This window comes from Polypterus senegalus, chromosome 11, assembly GCF_016835505.1.
Source record: "Polypterus senegalus isolate Bchr_013 chromosome 11, ASM1683550v1, whole genome shotgun sequence".
Lineage (NCBI taxonomy): Eukaryota > Metazoa > Chordata > Cladistia > Polypteriformes > Polypteridae > Polypterus > Polypterus senegalus.
Window position 1 is genome coordinate 25,182,854 of NC_053164.1, and position 20,101 is coordinate 25,202,954.

The 20,101-nt window shown below is 45.2% G+C and overlaps 1 protein-coding gene across 1 annotated transcript in view; it reads right to left on the bottom strand.

Annotated features, from left to right (window-relative positions):
- The window catches only part of LOC120538748 (cGMP-dependent protein kinase 1-like), a 156,671-nt gene extending 138,380 nt beyond the window's left edge, over positions 1–18,291 (bottom strand). Inside the window, exon 1 of the mRNA XM_039768184.1 lies at positions 18,073–18,291. The gene's annotated coding sequence lies outside the window, so the exon portion shown is untranslated. The remainder of the gene's footprint in view (positions 1–18,072) is intronic.
- Between the last annotated feature and the right edge of the window lie 1,810 nt (positions 18,292–20,101).

Below are 20,101 nucleotides of genomic sequence, written 5' to 3' on the forward strand. Positions count from 1 at the left end.
GTCTGTGTCCGGGTCCCATTCCACAGTGGCGTAGTCGTTTGGATACAGGACGGGAACCTGTTCCTCAAAATCTTGTTGTGGACGGCCCAGTGCAGCAGGGGACCCCACCCACGTGCTGCGGGAGCGGCGTGCACACAGCCCCGTGACCGTCAATGGTCTGCAGGAGAGCCGTTTTCCCCTGTCGCTGGCTGGCGGCATGCATAGCACGAGTGCAGCGGTCTCCGACAAGTGCGCCGTTGCTGGAGGCGCCCAGAACGGCATTGCGTTCAGAGAGGTTAGACGGGACCTGGGAGGTGAGTTTCCTGCCTATCGGGGCCGGGCGTGTGTTCTGTTTTTCAGGCAGGGGCTTTTCCAGATCCACGTCAGTGGCAGGCGCATGCCAGTCTGCGGGGCTTCAACAGCACGGTGGCAGCTGCGGGAGCTGCGGAGAAGGAGACACTGCAGCTTGAGAGGCAAGGCTGCCGGCAAGCACGTTGCCGCTGCAGGAAGGGAGCCAAAATGGCCGCGGGCCGGAAGTCCCTCCTCCTGACAGGCATGCAATTGGATGGTGTGTCTTGCGTGTCCGCCGATGACTGTAGAGAGGCATGATGAGGGAATGTCCATCACGTGCCGGGGGGAGACCCGATTGGGACGGAGGAAGAGGCCCACAGGAAGCTGCCGGCGTCTGAGGCTGACGGACAGGTAGGCTCCGCGTCAGTTAACTTCCTGTCTTTGCCGGCTGCTCTGTCGGAGCTGGAGGTGTGCCTTCAGCCTGCGGAGCAGCGTGTGTCGCAGGTGCTGGAGATGAAGGCAGTCGCATCTATGGAGGAGCTCTTGATGGCGATCAGATGGCGCAACGCTGGATTCTTCAGCCGGAGGTGTACGGCGGGAAAGGTGAGTACAGCCGTCCCCGTACAGCATGAAGGAGGGTTTGCTGAAAACGGCTGTGATTGTAATGATCAGCAACAAGTAAGCAATCCTCCGACAGTGGATGCGGCGCAGGGGGCTGTGTGCGCGGTGAGGGGAGAGAGAGGAGACGGGCCGTCTGCTCGAAGGACTCTCCGCTGGCGGGTGCCGCCACGGCTGGAGTAGACTACGAGGGAGCGAGTGGCTCCAACCAAAGGGGCGTGAAAACCTCGGAGGGGGTGCCGAAGGAGTGGGCCCCAGGGTGCCGGTAACAGGGGGGATTGCAGCCTGGTGCTCACGTGGCGTCTCCGCCACTATCCCTGTCAGGAGAGTGGTCTTCACTGGCTGTGGGGCACTGTCAGGGATGCCGGGGCAATGACCCGGCCGGGACGCCTTGAGGGACCGGAGATCTATGCCCACCCTGGATCATGTGGGGGCCGCCATCCTGGATGCTTTGGGGGCCACGGGTAGGGGGCTTGGAAGCCCAACCCTGTAGGGACCCGTGGTCACCACCAGGGGGCGCCCCAATGCCTTGGGGACCCTGGACCTCAGCACTTACACCACACCAGAAACTGCTGGGGGGAAGAGGAGCAGGGACACCCGGAGAGCTTCCGGGAGAACAGCCGGCACTTCCGCCACACTGGGGCGTGTCCAGGGAGGAACACCTGGAGCCCATCCGGGGTGAAATAAAAGGGGCCGTCTCCCTTCATTCGAGGCTGGAGTCGGGTGGAAGCAGGACAAAGCAAGAGAAGAGAGTGGAGGCGGCCCGAAGAGAAGGCATTGTGTGGCCAGGACTGTGTGGGGTTTGTTTGTGTGCACTTTGAATTGTATATAATAGTTATAAATAAACGTGTGGTGGTGGATTACAACATGTCTGCCTGTTTGTGTCCGGGCCGCGTCCACAATATATATATATATTGTCACAGACAGCTGGGGTTCTTACCTGGCCGGGACGCCTAGAAGGTCCGGAAGGTGGCAGTAAAAGGACACAACCGCCCTGGAGCAGGAGAGGACCACGGGAGAGGAGGAGAGACTTTCCAACTTGTTGGGACCCGTAGCCACCGCCAGGGGGCGCCTTAAGCCTTCTAGAACCCGGGAGAACATTACTTCCGCCCAATACAACCTCCTGAGGGCCGAGATATATAAGCGCTATGGCGTAACCTCTGGCCAGCAGACAACGGCATGGCTAGGGCCCAAGTGTTTGAGTACTGGGGCAAGGTCGGGCGCTGGCTACAGCCAGGTATGCATTAGGCTCGCCAAGTGGTTGAGCAAGTGGCTTGTAAGGGGTTGATCCATGCGATGCCAGATTACCTCGCCCAGCAGGTCCGGAGGTACCCATTCAAAGACATGAACGGCCTTCTGGAGGTCCTGGAGTGACGTGGTGTTCATCCAACTCAGGGGGTCTGAGAAGCTGGCTCGTGGGACCCGGCAGGGATGTGTCACCACTCCTGAACCCACCCGTCACGTCACGGAGGCTCCGGCCAAACCGAGAGACCGGGTGCCCATGCTGCCGCGCTGTTTCAAGTGTGTGCGAGCTGGGACACCTACTTCCCACCTGTCCTCTCAATGTGGAGCCAATGGACTGCAGCTGGGCCAAAGGAGAGAGGTATTGCGCTCTGTCGAACCCCCTGGCGGTCACAAATACAGGAGTGGTGTTGTTGAATGGGCACTTGGTGGTGGCATTATTTGATTCCGTGAGTAACATTACCATTGTTGCTCGCCGTTATGTCCTACCGCGACAACGGGTTGCTCAATGAACGAGTGTAAAATGTGCACATGGGGAGACCAGATCGTAAAAGTCCACGAAGTGCTACATAACCTGGGAAGGGACTCCTAAACGACTGTTGGTTGCTGTTATGCTGGAGCCCCCCTTTTCTGTTATCTTGGGACAAGACTGGTGAGAAAGTAAATGCGGTAGAGCTATCACCACTCCTATTCCTAGGTAGGGTCTGACTATGGAGGGTCAAGGGGCCTTCCCAGTTGCTCCCCCGCCTGACCTGGATCTTCCCACGGATCGGATTCTTGACCCGCTTGCCAGCATAGACTTTCAGTTCTGGTCTACGCTGGTGTCATTTAAACGAAAGAAGTGGAACGATGATTCCCTGAAGTTTGCCCAGAATGCCATTGTGTCCAAAGACAACATATCGTCAATAGATTCCACACCAAGCGGACCCTACTTTGTTTTGGATAACAAGCTGTTATATCGAGCTGCAGAGCATGAAGGTGAAGTACGGAAGTTGCTGTTAGTTCTGCGGACCTACCGGCAGGAGGTTTACGAACTAGTTCACACCCACCTCTTAGGCACCGAAAAACCCTGGAGAGAATAAAACTTCACTTTTTCTGGCCCGGGGTCAATGAGGGGGTCCGGCGTTTCTGTCAGTCCTGCCCAGTCTGTCAGCTGCACTAGATACCACAGAGGGACCGTGCTCCTCTGATCCCAATTCTCCTTATAGATATTACCTTTGAGAAGATCGGTATCAGTCTAGTTGGACCCCTAGAACCTTTGGTGCGTAGTCATAAGTACATTTTAGTCATGGTTGACTATGCAACTCGATACCCGGAAGCGGTTCCCCTGCGAGCTGCTAAAGTGATGAATATCGCACAGGAATTAGTAGTTTTATTTTCCCGAGTGGGCATACCTAAAGTAGTCCACATGGACCAGGGTACGCCCTTTACATCGAATACGTTCAGGGAGGTTGCCAAGTTCCTCCAGATTAAGCTTCTCAGGACATCCGTCTATCATCCACAGATGAATGGCCTCGTAGAAAGATTTAATCAAACACTTAAACAGATGCTCATCAAGGTAGTCAGAGCGGACGATAGGAACTGCGACCAACTTTTACGCTTAGTACTTTTCGCCTACCGGGAGGTGCCTCAAGCCTCCACAGGTTTTTCCCTTTTTGAGCTTTTATATGGGCACCATCCCCGGGGCATATTGGATATACTAAAAGAAGGCTGGGAAGGGGAGGCACTTCCCTCAACCAACCTTAGAATATATCTCGAAATTGTGTGATAGATTGAATAAAATTCGACCTCTACTTAAAGAACATGTGTCCAGGGCTCAAGCAGCACAGGTGTGGAATTACAACCAGAACTCATCCCTACGTGAATTCCAATCAGGGGATCACGTAATGGTGCTTGTGCCCACCTCCCACTCCAAGTTGTTGGCCCATTAGCAAGGGCCTTACGAGGTTAATCAGAGAAAAAGGCTTGTTAACTATTTGGTGAGTCAACCAAACCGTTGGTCGAGTGAGAGGGTCTATCTTATTAATTTATTGAAGCTGTGGAAGGACAGGGAAGAGTGCCCTCCTTCTGGCACCGCCTCTCTCCCTTTTCTCAGAAAAAAACACACATAGCCTCAGTCCCAATTTGGAGTCCCACCAGCGACAGGAGCTTGAAAGAGCGATCCTGTCCATCCCGGAGGTGGTCAGTGAAGCACCGGGTCAGACCTCACTGATTCAGCACGACATAGTGACAGACCCGGGGGTGGTTGTCAGGAAACGGCCCTATCGCCTCCCCGAGGCGAAACGTGCTGAGGTGGAGCTATAGGTTAAATGAATGTTGGACATGGACATCATTGAGGGGAGCCATAGCACCTGGACCAGTCCTATTGGCCTCGTGTCTAAGCCAGACGGGTCATGGAGATTCTGTAATGACTTTAGACGTCTTAACCAGGTCTCCAAATTTGACTCCATCCCATGCCCCATGTAGATGAGCTCCTCAAGAGACGGGATGGCCTGTTACTTGACTACTCTTGACATGACAAAGGGTTATTGGCAAATTCCCTTAACGGCATCCGCAAAAGAGAAAACTGCATTTAGCATCTCTAGCGGGCACTGGCAATACATGGTTCTCCCATTTGGGCTGCACGGAGCACCAGCGACTTTCCAACGTCTGGTAGACAGAGTGCTAAGGCTCCACCAGTCCTATTGTGCTGCCTACCTCGATGATGTGGTCATCTTTTCCGGAACATGTAGGGCAGGTCTACGCTGTACTCCTGACGCTAGCGAAAGCCGGCTTTGTATCAACCCTCGGAAGTGTTACTTTGGGATGAACGAAGCCAAATATTTGGGCTACCTAGTAGGAGGAGGTCTGGTGAAGCCACACTGTTTTAAAATTAAGGACATCCTGGAATGGCCCCGTCCGATAGTCAAGAAACAGGTGCAAGCCTTCTCAGGATTAGCGAGCTACTACCGCCGGTTTGTACCTCAGTTTTCTGAGAGGGCCGCCCCCTTGACAGACTTGACAAAGAAAAGGGCCCCTTTACATGTTGTGTGGAATGAAGAGACGGAATGGGCATTCAGTGACTTAAAAATTGCCCTCACAACAGCACCTGTATTAAGGACTCCTAACTTTTCACTTCCTTTTATCCTCCAGACTGATGCTTCGGACACAGGTCTTGCTGCTGTCCTGAGCCAGAGCATCGACGGTGTCGAACGCCCCGTGATATACCTGAGCCAGAAACTGTTGGACCGGGAGACGAGGTATGCCGCGGTGGAGCGGGAAGCCTTGGCCATCAAGTGGGCAGTAACTCACCTGCGGTACTACCTGCTGGGCCGGGAGTTCACCCTAGTGACGGATCATGCAGCCCTCCAGGGGATGGCCCTTCACAGGGAATTGAATCCTCTGGTTACCAGGTGGTTTTTCGACCTGCAGCCGTATAAGTTCATTGTCATTTATTTCCAAAGTAACCTGCAAGCCAATGCTGATGCACTCTCTCGGGTTCACGACCTCTTGGTTCGGGCCGCCCAACCTGACGGGTCTGGGCTGGGGAAGTGTCATGTCTCGTACAAGCGCTTAGGGAGTAGCTTAAGGACCCGATTCACACCGCGACAATTCCTGCCACGGGAAAACGGCAGCGTACTAACCTCTCTTTCTTTATTTCTTCAGAAAGACCGAGACACCACCACCGTAAGATTGCCCGGATGACTCAAAGAGCTGCAACACTTCTGGGTTCCTTTCTTCCCTCTACTTCCCCATCGATGACATCAGACTCCCATACACCATCACGATTTACCCAGCATCCCATGTTCTAATACAGTATATATAAATATCCATCCATCCATTATTCAACCTGCTATATCCTAACTACAGGGTCTATCTATGCATATATAGGGTATATATATATATATCCCCTTTAATAAAACCCCTGTGTGCGTCCAGGTCTCCGTGTGTGTGTGTGTCTTCTGGTGAAGTGTGCATGCGCAAGGCCGCGCATCGCACCATGCCCCACCCATGAGTACGGCACCATGGACGCACACACACTGGAAGCTGGGCACACAGTGAATGGCCTAGCCGCGGCTGCGCATGATAAGCAAATGTGGAGGACTGCCGGATTCCCATGTCGGTCCGCACCCCCAGGCCACCAGGAGAAGCTCTCCCGACAGCAGGATCGTGCCCCGAGTTCCAGCAGGGCCTTATGGACTATGTAGTGTTTTTACACAGCCCTGCTGGATACCTTGGGGACCACCAGGAGTCGCTGTAAGGGGGCTCATGGGCTCTTGTGTGCCCTATAACCCGGGAGTACGTCATGTGACAGGAAGGAACGACGTGCTTCCGGGTTGAAGAAAAGGACTGTTTGCCCTGACCCGGAAGGAATAAGGAACTGTGGACTGTTGGGACAGGAACACCTCCGGGTCAGGGGCTACAAAAGGATGGTGCCTCAGTCCAGACACTGAGCTGTGCTGGGAGGTGGAGGAGCAAAGTGTCTGGGCGAGGAGGAGAGAGAATATTGTTTGTTTGTTGTATTTCATAGTGTATGAGTAGTGTGGAAGGTGCTTTGTGCACGGTGGAAAAGAATAAAAAGTCTTGGACTTTTACCCGGTGTCTAGAGTCATCCCTGAGGGTTCAAGAGAGCACTAGCGCCCCCTACTGCCACACAAACGAAGGACATCATTGCTGGGGAGAGTGCTGATTCAGTAGTGGTGACAGCGCACATAAAATCCGCTGCTGGGCAGACACCACACATACAATAATCAGCTCCACGCCAGCACAGATTAAAATACTTGCTGGCGAACTGCACAGTACTTGCTGGGGAGACGCCACGGGCACGATTATCAGCTACACGCCACACATTACATCAATTGCTGGGGACACTCTGCTGATTGCCCACTGTTGTGACAGAAAATTAAAGTAATATTACAGACATTAAAGCCAGTATTACTGTCATAGAAAATTACAGGCATTTTATGGAAATACAAACCAGTATTACTGCTAGAGAAAATTAAAGACACACAATACAGTGACGCATATTACAGCCACATACAAGCCAGTATTACTGCAAGAGAAAATATTACGGACGTATGTACTAACAACATGCCACCCAAAAAAAATGGACACTTCAAGTAGGACAAAAGACACAGACAGTCAAATCCTATATAAGCAACATCTTCTGGAAGAACGGTCAGCTCAACAAGTAAACATCAACAAAAGAAAGGCCGAAAGACAAAGAAAAATACGAGCAAATAGATCGATTGAAGAAAAAGAAGAAAAACGCTAAAAGAGAAAGACTCAGAAGAGCAAACCTTACAAAAAGTTGGCATTTACTTGCCAGAACCAGTATTCAGCCACGGTCAGTTATATGTTGCATTATCAAGAGTTAGAAGTTTTCCAGATGTTGTTGTCAACGTTGTAGATGGTCCTGAACAAGGTAAACTGCTGCCAAACTCAAACAGAATATTTACAAGAAATGCTGTTTATAATGAGATTTTATAGAAACATTTTATGAGGTAAAAAAATAGAAAATTTTTCCTAAATATCTTCTTCAGATATTGTGTATTACAGATTGTTACAAAGTTTTACACTAAGGCAATATTAATTATACTTACGGTATTGTCATATACGATTTTATTTTATTTTTATTATTATTTTACTTTAGGCTTCTTGCAAAAATATTTTTGACAAAAAAAAATTAAGACAACAAACAGAATGAGGTCAAGGTCCCTTGCCATTTAATATAGATTATTCCTACTAATGCTTATACACTACTGTTCTAGCGCCCGTTATTGTAACGGGCTTAATGTCTAGTATATATATATATATAGCTCAAAAAATGAAAGGAACACTTTTTAATCAGAGTATAGCATCAAGTCAATGAAACTTCTGGTCTATTAATCTGGTCAGTTAAGTAGCAGAGGGGGTTGTTAATCAGTTTCAGCTGCTTTGGTGTTAATGAAATTAACAACAGATGCACTAAAGGGGCAACAATGAGACGATCCCCAAAACAGGAATAAATGGTTTAACAAGTGGAGGGAGGCCACTGACATTTTTTCCTCCTCATCTGTTTTATCACTCGTTTTGCATTTGGCTACGGTCAGTGTCACTACTGGTAGTGTGAGGAGATACCTGAACCATACAGAGCTGGCACAGGTAGCCCAACTTCTCCATGATGGCACATGCTGTGTCTCCTAGCAGAATCTCAAGGGCATGGAGGAGATTCCAGGAGACAGGCAGTTACTCTAGGAGAGCTGGACAGGGCCATAGAAGGTCCTTAAACCATCAGCAGGACCAGTATCTGCTGCTTTGGCCAAGGAGGAACAGGATGAGCACTGCCAGAGCCTATAAAATTACCTCCAGCAGGCAGGCCACTGGTGTGAATGTCTCTGACCAAACAATCAGAAACTAACTTCATGAGGGTGGCCTGAAGGCCAGACATCCTCTAGTGGGCCCTGTGCTCAATGCCCGGCACTGTGGAGATCGATTGTCATTTGTCATAGAATATCAGGATTGGCGGGTCCAACACTGGTGCCCTGTGCTTTTCACAGATGAAAGCAGGTTTACCCTGAGCACATGTGACAGACATGAAAGGGTCTGGAGAAGCTGTGGAGAACAATTAGCTGCCTGTAAAATTATTTAGCATGACCGGTTTGCTGCTGGGTCAGTGATGGTCTGGGGAGGCATATCCATGAAGGGACAAACAGACCTCTACAGGCCTGACAACGGCACGTTGACTGCCATTAGGTATCAGGATGAAATCCTTGGACCCATTGCCAGACCCTGTGCTGGTGCCGTGGTTCCACGGTTCCTCCTGGTGCACGACAATGTCCATGGCGAGAGTATGCAGGCAGTTTCTGGAGGATGAAGGAATTGATACGATTGACTGGCCCCTACGCTCACTCACCTGACCTAAATTCAATAGAACACCTCTGGGACATTATGTTTCAGTCCATCCGATGCCACCAGGTTGCACCTTAGACTGTCCAGGAGTTCAGTGATGCCCTGGTCCAGATCTGGGAGGAGATCCGCTAGGACACAATTCGTTTTCTCATTAGGAGCATGCCCCCCAACGTTGTCAGGCATGCATACAAGCACATGGGGGCCATGCAAACTACTGAGTACGATTTGGAGTTGCTGCAATGAATTTTTGTCAAAATGGACGAGCCTGCCACATCATTTTTTCACTTTGATTTTCAGGATATGTTTGAATTCAGCCCTCTGTAAGTTGATAATTTTCAATTCCATTAAACGATGTGGCATCCTTTTGTTTCTAACACATTACCCAGTCCATTTCAGTACAGATATCAGCAGGAGTTTTTTTTCCCCATTTAGACCTTATGTGTTTTCAAAGTGTTCCCTTAATTATTTTGAGCAGTATATATCTCTCTATTATAAAAAAATCCTGGAGAGAAACAGGTCGACGATACGTGATCTTCATGTTAAGATCACGGAAGACACTTAAAAGACCCGCGAGACTACAGAGGTTGGCCACAGAGCGTCACGCGGGGTTCTTAAACATGATACTTTGTGCCAAGAGATTGACCCGGGACTGTCTCACGATGATGTAGAACATGAGATTCTTGCAAAACACGCCCTTCTTACAAATAAATAAGAACAAGGGCAGCCAGCTTCACACTCAGTCGTTTTTTGGCTTTGAGCACACACAGATCCAGGGCTCTCAGCGCATATAAAGCGTATAAAGGACAATAAGTTATAAATGAAACGTAGACGACTAAGCGAAGAAGAAAGCAGCGCGGAGAAAAGAGACGCAAAAGTGTTGGAGAGACAAAAAAGAAAAAGAATAATCTCTGTGCAAATTCAGAAAATAAGGAAAGTAATTATCAGCCCGGTACAAGTGGAATTGGAAAAAAAAGCACGTCCAATCTGGCGCTATACACATGCAGAGCAGGTTACAGATTATGAAAGCAGTGGAATTCAAAAGGCTCAAAAAAATAAATAGTTGGCATGATACACATGTGGAGAAAGTTAAAGAAAATGAAAGTAGAAAAATTAGACAGTATAAAAAAAAGAAAGGGGCGGCACGGTGGCGCAGTGGTAGCGCTGCTGTCTCGCAGTTAGGAGACCCGGGTTCACTTCCCGAGTCCTCCCTGCGTGGAGTTTGCATGTTCTCCCCGTGTCTGCGTGGGTTTCCTCCGGGCACTCCGGTTTCCTCCCACAATCCAAAGACATGCAGGTTAGGTGGATTGGCGATTCTAAATTGTCCCGTGGGTGTGTTTGTGTGTGTCCTGCAGTGGGTTGGCACCCTGCCCTGGATTGGTTCCTGCCTTGTGCCCTGTGTTGGCTGGGATTGGCTCCAGCAGACCCCCGTGACCCTGTATTCGGATTCAGCGGGTTAGAAAATGGATGGATGGATGGAAAAAAAAGAAAGTAAAGATCGCAGAAATTATTACTCGAAAAAGGGAAAATAATCACCACAGACAAGGTGTCAAAAAAAATGCCGGATAAAGTGAGGTCACAAATAAAAGAGAGTAGAAAACAAAGTAAAATGTTATAAAAAGGTTAAAAAACAAGAGGGTCCAAACACATGCAGAGCAGGTTAGAGATAATGAAAACTGGAATTCAAAAGACTCAAAAAAACTGTAGGCGCGAAACACATGCAGTGCAAGATACAGAATATGAAAGCAGAAAAAAACGACAGGGTCAAAAAAAAGAAAGTAAACATCACATTATTGCAAAGAAAGAAATTATTGCTTGAAAAATAACGAAAAGGCGAATAGAGATCGAATATATGGACACAGGTGATATGTCAGAAGTATTTAAATATTGTAAGGCTTTGAAGTTTAAGTCAAGAGAATTTCAAAAATGGAGTTTACCTCACATGCATTCATTGGTTACTTTGCAAAAAAAATATTAACTGCTGATGATGTAGATCGTTTTGTCTGTGCAGAAATTCCAAACAGAGAAACCTATCCTGAATTATGGTACAAAGTTATTAAACACATGTCTCCCTGACCTCAATAAAAAGATTCAGCACATTGGGAGTCGAAAGATTCCAAATATTGTTTTAACAGAAGTTCTGAAATAAAAGTGAAACTAATGAAATAGCAACAATTCAAAGAAAAAAAAATCTTAAAAGTGTTATAAACGAGGATTGGTGAGTGAAGCGAGCAGGTGGCAAAGCCCCCTAGTATGTATATATATATATATATATATATATATATATATATATATATATATATATATATATATATATATATATATATATATATATATATATACAGTAATCCCTCCTCGATCGCGGGGGTTGCATTCCAGACCCCCCCGCGATAGGTGAAAATCCGCAAAGTAGAAACCATATGTTTGTGTAGTTATTTTTGTATATTTTAAGCCCTTATAAACTCTCCCACCCTGTTAACATTATTAGAGCCCTCTAGACATGAAATAACACCCTTTAGTCAAAAGTTTAAACTGTGCTCCATGACAAGACAGAGATGACAGTTCTTTCTCACAATTAAAAGAATGCAAACATATCTTATCTTCAAAAGAGCGCCGTCAGGAGCAGAGAATGTCAGAGAGAGGGCTCGCTAAGAAAAGCAAACAATCAAAAAATCAATACGTGCTTTTAAGTATACAGAAGCACCGCGATAAAGCGGCATTTTGTAGAGGAGCCTCCATGTCCTCTGTGCAAACAGCCCCTCTGCTCACACCCCCTCCGTCAGGCAGAGTGAGAAAGATAGAGAGAAGCAAACAAGCACCGCACGGGAAGCATATCTTATACAATTGAGGAGTTTTAGTTAATATGTAATACATGCTCTGATTGGGTAGCTTCTAAGCCATCCGCCAATAGCGTCCCTTGTATGAAATCAACTGGGCAATCAAACTGAGGAAGCATGTAACCTAAATTAAAAGACCCATTGTCCAGAAAGCGGCGAACCAGCGAAAAATCCATGATATATATTTAGATGTGCTTACATTTAAAATCCGCAATAGAGTGAAGCCTCGAAAGTCGAAGCGCGATATAGAGGATTAGGATTACTATATATATATATATATATATATATATATATATGTCTATACTAATAAAAGGCAAAGCCCTCACTGACTGACTGACTCACTGACTCACTCACTCACTCATCACTAATTCTCCAACTTCCCCTTGACTTTTGATCACTTTGTAACGGAGTTAAAATTGCTGGTGAAGGACTGTGCTTATGCAAACGAAGATGAGATGGTCAGGGATAGAATAGTGTTTGGCACAAACTCAGTGAAAGTGCGACAGAAAGCTGTGGACATCGCAAGATCACACGAGATAGCACAACCACAGCTGAGAACCTTCAATGCATGTAATCCGAGCGGCTCACGTGAACTGACTGTGAACGCAGTATACACACAAAAAGCAAGAGCTCCAAAGAGGTCTGAGCAAAAACACGCATTACACAATTACATACAAGCATATTCTTAAGTGCAGGTACTGCGGAAACAAAGCACACGGTGGAAAAGTCAATGTCCAGCTAAAGGAAGACAATGTGAAAAATGTGGTAAATTGAACCACTTTGCTAAAGTTTGCAGGATTGGGAAAGGTAAACCCGTGCATGCAGTGTGTAATGTCTCAGATAAAGAGGAAGACGAGATGTTTATTGATGCAGTAAGAAAGGAACAACCCTCTAAATCTGAACAAGCCTTTGTAGACATATCAATAGGAAAGCAAGGTGTCAAGCTTAAGTTTAAATTAAGTTCATAGACACGCTGCCGCTGAATATTCGCAGGCAAATCCACAACTTAATACCGGGAATGTCTGTTAAACATCTTAAATTCACGAGTACCGATTTGGATAGTGAACACTTCGATGAATGAAACCTGTTATCTTTACAACGGTTGACAAACACGGAATGTAACTTGCACACAACACATCCTCCAAATACAAACCTGATTGAACGAAATAATGATAATCAAATCCTTGATGACAACAACACTCATAATAGTGACAAAACAATTACATTGACAATCATGCTACGTTATTTTTAAAATGTTTCCTTTTCTTTTTCATAACTTCTTTAACACACTACTTCTCCGCTGCGAAGCGCGGGTATTTTGCTAGTATATATATACAGTAATATAAAAATATCCTTTCTAGACTTTTTAGCCTGGGACGAGACGTGACTTTCTTAGAGAGATACTTTCAAGTTCCGCAAGACAAGACTTTGTGCCAAGAGATTTAACCACACCTGGGCCGGAAATAAAAGACAAAGATTACATGACAAAGTAGAACATCATAAAGAGGTTCAAAAACATTGGCGCAATACACATGCAGAGCAGGTTAGAGATTATGAAAGTAGTAAAATTTGAAAGTCTCAAAAAAATGATAGTAAAGATCGCATTAGCGCAAACAAATGGATATCATTACTCTGTGAAATAACGGAACAGCGAAAAGAGATTGAAAACTTTAAGTCGGAGACTTGTAGATTGTCTAATTCATGTTGCCATCAGGGAAAAGTAATGTTCCCTGCCAATGAAGAGGTGTATCCACGAGAATTAAAAGGTTTGTTGACTAGTGAAAGTTAAAGTCCACATGCCAGGGGGTTGGCGAGAAAGGCGAGCATGGGGCGAAGCCCCCTAGTATCTCTATATATAATCTTCATTTGGATCTTGACCTTTGTTTGTCCATGAATGAATTAGAAGAAGAAGCACTAGATGGCAGTAGAGATACAGCTAAAACATAGGCAGTGCATTAAGAATCTCCTCCAGGCTTATACTACTGAAGACTGTAGTACTCCAGTCACACCTCAAAACACAGACATTCAAACTAAACAAATTGTTGTGCTTTAAATTAACTAAAGAGATCTACATTTAGATCGTGATCTTTGTTTGTCCGTGAATTCCACACATGCGTAGACCACCTTCCAGTTTAGTATGTTGTTGTTACTCACGATGTCAACAATGTGCCGGAATAACGAAAGGGGTGGTGGACAGTGTTACGCTGGTTAGCTCCTGAAGCCTGGTTAGAGAATGAGATTGCCGAAGATAAAAGGTACGTGCCTACATAACATATGAATGAAAGAAAGACAGTGGGTAAAATGAATTACAACGTAACAGCACGTTCCAGAAATTATTATTGTTACGTTGTAGCTGGTGAGTGCTGCGCGTCTCACAGTTGTACTGTGCCTTGCTCACATGTTAGTCAAGTGATCCCTATTCATGCTTTAAAGAGCCTGGATACCTATGTGTCCCCCTTTTATAACCATTGCTCCGTGTATATTGCCTTACTCTTTGGATTGCCACAAAGCAACCTGCGAGATTGGAAAAAGGTTGAGAAGACATCGTGAGAGGAAACGACAGCATCGTGAAAACAAGACGGCCTGTGAACGGACAGAAGCAGAAATGCTCCTACACCACCACATAATTACGATTCGGACAGTGATTCTGAGTAGGCCGTTCCTATCGAATCAATGTCCAAGGGTTTTCTTTTGTAATTTTGTTTCCCTTATAAAAAATCATAATGCTGTGTGATGAAGGGCCCAGTTCACGACTGGCAGCCGCATTTAAACAGGGAGCCCTTCACAGACAACTTTAACACATGCAACGTAGTTGGGCGCACATGGCTAGTATGTATATATCTATTTATCTATTATATAAAAAAATCTGAGACGTGATCATCTTGGGGAGACACTTTGACGTCACACAAGACTAGACATTACAACATTAGGAAGCAAGACCCGTGACACGGTGACTTTTGCGCATCACGCCCTACTTACAAACAATTTAAAACAGGTGACATCTAACCTAGCAGTTGTTGGAATACTTTTGGCAGATATAATTCATGTGCTCCCAGCTCTTAAAAATGTTATATGTTGTAGATGGCACGTCTAAGTGAAGAAGAAAGAGCAGTGTGTTGAAAAGTGACATCAAAGCGTTGGAGAGAAAGGCAAAAAGGATGCACAAGACAACAATAATAATCTATGTGGAAATTCAGAAAATAAGGAAAGTAATAATCAGCCCGGACATCCCGCAAGAGACACTTTAACGTCCCGCAAGACAAAGCAGTGAGACAAAAGGACAGTTGCTGTACAGGCTTTTAAATGATCGACGCACAGCGCGACATGAAGGAACAGAAAGACAGCAGCTGATCCACCCACATCTCCTAAGCGTGTGTTCAGCCCCCCCTCTTCACAACACGAGCGGCAGAGATGCAAAGTGGCAGGAGCTTAGCGTGCCCCGGATGGGGGCCAAGCGAGCGAAGTGAGGACAGCTGCTGTACAGGCTTTGAAATGATCAATGTGCAATGCCAAAAGCAGAAACACGCAGCACAGCAGGAGAAGCAGAAAGACAGCAGGTGATCCATCTGCATCTCCAAAGCGTGCGTTCAGCCACCCCCTTCACAACGTGAATCATTACGAGATTGTGGCCCCACTGTTCCCATGTATGGAGCTATTTCCTTGCCCAATCCTCTATGTGAAATATTAGTTGCAATATAAAAGGTGGAGGTTGTGTTATGTCTACTGCATCCTCCTTGGGCACTCTAAACAGAAGCAAGTGTCTTGTAAGCTTCCGAGGCAGCTCAGGCCCCCTCTTCAGGCAAGATGTACTGTAATTATTTATTTGAAGAGCTTCTTTAAAAAGCAAGATTATCCCGTGGGGACAAATAAAATTCTATCTACATCAACCTCTGGGGTGTTGGATACTTGATTGTACTTAGGTACCTGTATTTTCTTTTCTTTATATGCATAACAGTGCTATAGACATTGTAGACATCACCAGGGTCTGAAGTGAACAGAAAGGTTTGAAGGACCGCACATTCAGTGTGATGTTAGTGTAACGTCATAATAATTATCTAATAAGCCTACTACTTAAGCATGCCTCCATCGCCACGTTAGTTCAACAAGGAATATGCCCCAGGGTTTGATTGTGTTGATATCTCTAATCATTTAATAACTATAATCAGTGACATGGGTCAGTAATATAATACAAGGTAATAGGAGAAACTACTTGGGTGTATTTTATAGTACTATCATTTAAATCGAAATTGTATTATGTGATATCATCTACTCTTAAATTCTTCTCTGTACTTCTAATATTTTTATCTTACTATTATAGTGTATTGAGGATTACTTCTGTTCTGGTCTGTATATTGTATTGTATTGATCCCCTTCTTTTTGACACCCACTGCACGCCTACCTGAAAAGGGGTCTCTCTTTGAACTGCCTTTCCCAAGGATTCTTTCATTTTTTCCCTACAAGGGTTTTTTTTTTGTTTTTTTCTTGTCTTCTTAGACAGTCAAGGCTGGGGGCTGTCAAAAGGCAGGGCCTTTTAAAGCCCATTGAGGCACTTGTGTGATTTTGGGCTATACAAAAATAAATTGTATTCTATTGTATCATTTATGCCATTTCTATCTATCTATCTATCTATCTATCTATCTATCTATCTATTTCAGATGCACTTTTAAAATATCTAGAGTCACTCTCAACAAACTTGTCTTCCACGGGTATCCAGAACAATGTCATGTCAGTCCTTAAATTTATTTTAGATGTCAGCTGTGAAAACTTTGCAACTATTCTGTTATGCGTACATGATATAATGTTTAATGTGTAGAATAACAGTGATAAATGTGTCTTTAACTCATTCTTACTTTCAAATATTTTTAATTTTGCTTTTGCCTCAAAGCACCTGTTTAAGATTATTATTACTGTTGTTGTTATTATATTATAATTACCTTGGGTGCTGCTTCACTTAGCATGTTCTGTTTGGTATGTTATATTAAATGAAGGCAGTTGTGAGTTTTCATCTTTTATTTATGAATTTATTTTAGCATATTGCTGTTTTGGGCAAGGGTACAAGCAGTGAACCTTGCCTAGCGGTCCACATGGGCTTCAACTAGCACTGAGGAAAGTAGACAGTTCTATCCATTAGGCTTGCTTGGCTATGTAATGAACAAAAATGCCACTCAGAATGGAAGAAAAATCAGAAGCAGCCGATCAACACCAGCTTTTTTTTTTAGTGTTAGACCCATTCAAGTCACTTAAAGAAACTTATCATGCCAGATACAGTACTTCAGCAATGTACATCCACACAGCACTAGTCACCACCCAACCATTAGGGTCAACACTCCAAACCATTTCAACTGGTTGCATAATACACTTTGGTGCACATAATAACCTAGATGACACTCGACGGAATGGCTCAACTGAAGCACAGGGTGTGGGTACAAAACATACAGCACAGAAAATGTTACCAGCGATGGCATAAATTCTGACCTACTTGTCAAATTCAATTTATAGGGGACAGCACAGACGATTGGGCATCAAAACAGTTAGCTAATACATCTTTCGCCATTGTCACAAAACATGACAAAACTGATAAGTGATGAATGAGAACATGAAGCTGAGGGGCTGCCACTCAAAATAGATACAAATACATTTTAACTTCCATTTTGTATTTAAAGTGCATATTTGCACTTATTTCCAAACCTTCCTAATATAGCAATCCTTATAATTTTGTCTTATACTGTACATTCCACATTAATCCATACAATACGTTTTTCTTATTTATCAGAAAGTAGCTTCCCTGTCCATGTAATCGAACTATACAATATAGCGACTTTCATACCTACCTACCTACCTACCTACCTACCTATCTATCTATCTATCTATCTGAAGCACCTTTCACGGTTACTATAGCTTGTATTTTCCCCTTACGTTCCGTCTTACTTCTCTGATCTTCTGTAAAAAAAAACAAAAGTCGATACATTTCAAAAGCGGTGTCTGTATTAAAACCGAATATTTCGACGAATCCCAGTATAACCACAGTCTTCCACAGCTCCTTTCTCTTTTCTATAAGCTTCCTTGAGATTCAACTGCAGTCACAAAGAGCTCTTTGAGAGACTCGCATTCAAGGCGCTATACCACAGGACCCAATTGGTTACTCGCTTGAACTGTAGCAAACGGCTTGACGCTTTGTACTTTTTTCATTATTATTAATCCTTAACAATATTAATGGTAAACAAAAGTTGACACTTACCGTTTAAATGCAGACGATTCAACCGGCACGTTTGGCGCCACAACTTTGAGCGACGATCGCGAGTTCCTTAAGGAGAGCCAGGTTTGGGATTTTCCTCAGCTTCATGGGTGAATCCGTGTTCGTGAACAGGCTGCAGCTTTGCAGTCGGTGCGTGCACAGCCTTGATGCGGTAGGGACACGTGCGACCCGTCTATCCACGGAGCGCAACTTGTGCAAAATACCAATGCGGTAGCCATGATTGGATGGAGGGTGATGGGGGAATGGGGGGTGAATTTACAATGCGTCTTATCAAGTTCCCAAGAAACACAACCAGAAGACAAAAAAAAAATGCGATGATGCTGCTACTTATACACCTCGGCATCAACACAGTCGACGACCTAAACTTCTGTCTTGCAGCTGCTGAAAAACAGAACACAAAGAAACGAGCACATCAGAAAACTGCGGCGTTCGTGTTCAGTGCCCACATCGGCACGCAATGCCCTGCGATCTGCCAGCAAGTATCTACTATCGGAGTTGAGATCAAACGCTGCGAGACGTTCCTGTCAACCAGAATACTGATGCTTCATAGCCTATGGGGGCTTTCTGTAAATAGCGCCGGCCCCTTACTTCAATTATGCTTTTTTAAACGCCATTATTAGATTATACGCTAGAATGTTATCTTATTATTGGACAGAAGAGAGACATAGATATGTAAGACACCATATTAAAAAAGGATAGATGCATTGAAACACAATGCACTGTAAATAATAGGCAGCTATGAAAGGCGATACTGTATGTAAAGTAAGGAGAAATACTCAGATATAAAGGGCAAGGTAGATACCTAAGGCTGTATATAACATAAGGATATATAGATTTAAAGGACATATTATAAAATAGCTAGATAGACAGATACATGTGAAAGGCAATATATTCTAAATACTCTACCGTATACAGATATATTGTCTCTTACACATAACAACTAATTTTTTCATGAGTTACTTCCTGGAAAATATTTGGTGATTATGGCACGCTGAAGACAACTGTAATATAGCAGGTTGTATAATGACTGACTGACTGTATCATGTAAAGGTAAAGTCACTTCTGATGGAGGAGCACAAGAATCTTGGGTAGAGGGGTCCTTTTATTGGACTGGCTGGCCCAGCACTGTCTCAAATTGGGGAGGCAGCTTGATGGCTGAGGTCTCCAGGACTCTAAACAAATCCAAATCATATTATGTGATATCATCTGTACTTGTAATATTTTTATTTTACTTGTGTTCTGTGTATTGTATTGTATTGACCCCCTTCTTTTTGACACTCACTGCATGCCCAGCCTACCTGGAAAGGGGTCTCTTTTTGAACTGCCTTTCCCAAGGTTTCTTCCAATTTTTCCCTGCCAGGGGTTTTTTTTTTTGGAGTTTTTCCTCGTCTTCTTAGAGAGTCAAGGCTGGGGGGCTGTCAAAAGGCAGGGCCTGTTAAAGCCCATTGCAGCATTTCTTGTGGCGGGCAGGGCGCCAGCCCACCGCAGGGCGCAACACACACACACACACACACACCAAGCACACACTAGGGACAATTTAGGATCGCCAATGCACCTAACCTGTATGTCTTTGGACTGTGGGAGGAAACCGGAGCACCTGAAGGAAACCTATGTAGACACGGGGAGAACATGCAAACTCCACGCAGGGAGGACCTGGGAAGCAAACCCAGGTCTACATACTGTGAGGCAGCAGCACTACTACTGCACCAACGTGCTCTAGCACACCCCCTTGACCCTGTGTTAAGATATAGCGGGTTGGATAATGGATGGATGGATGGTGTTGTATTGCATGTAGGAATTTAGAGAAACATCTAATGAACCTTTTTTGAATTAAGAATGTGTTCAGCACCAGTGCTTAGGTGACATCTTCCAGGCTCTGAACAGATATAGGCAATACCACCCCGAGCAAAGGGCAGGCACTATTATTAACATTATCTCCTTTGTCGCCCAACCTCATTTCCACTTCTAGCCATGAAGCACCGTCCCTTATCGGTTGGCACAGTTAAGATTT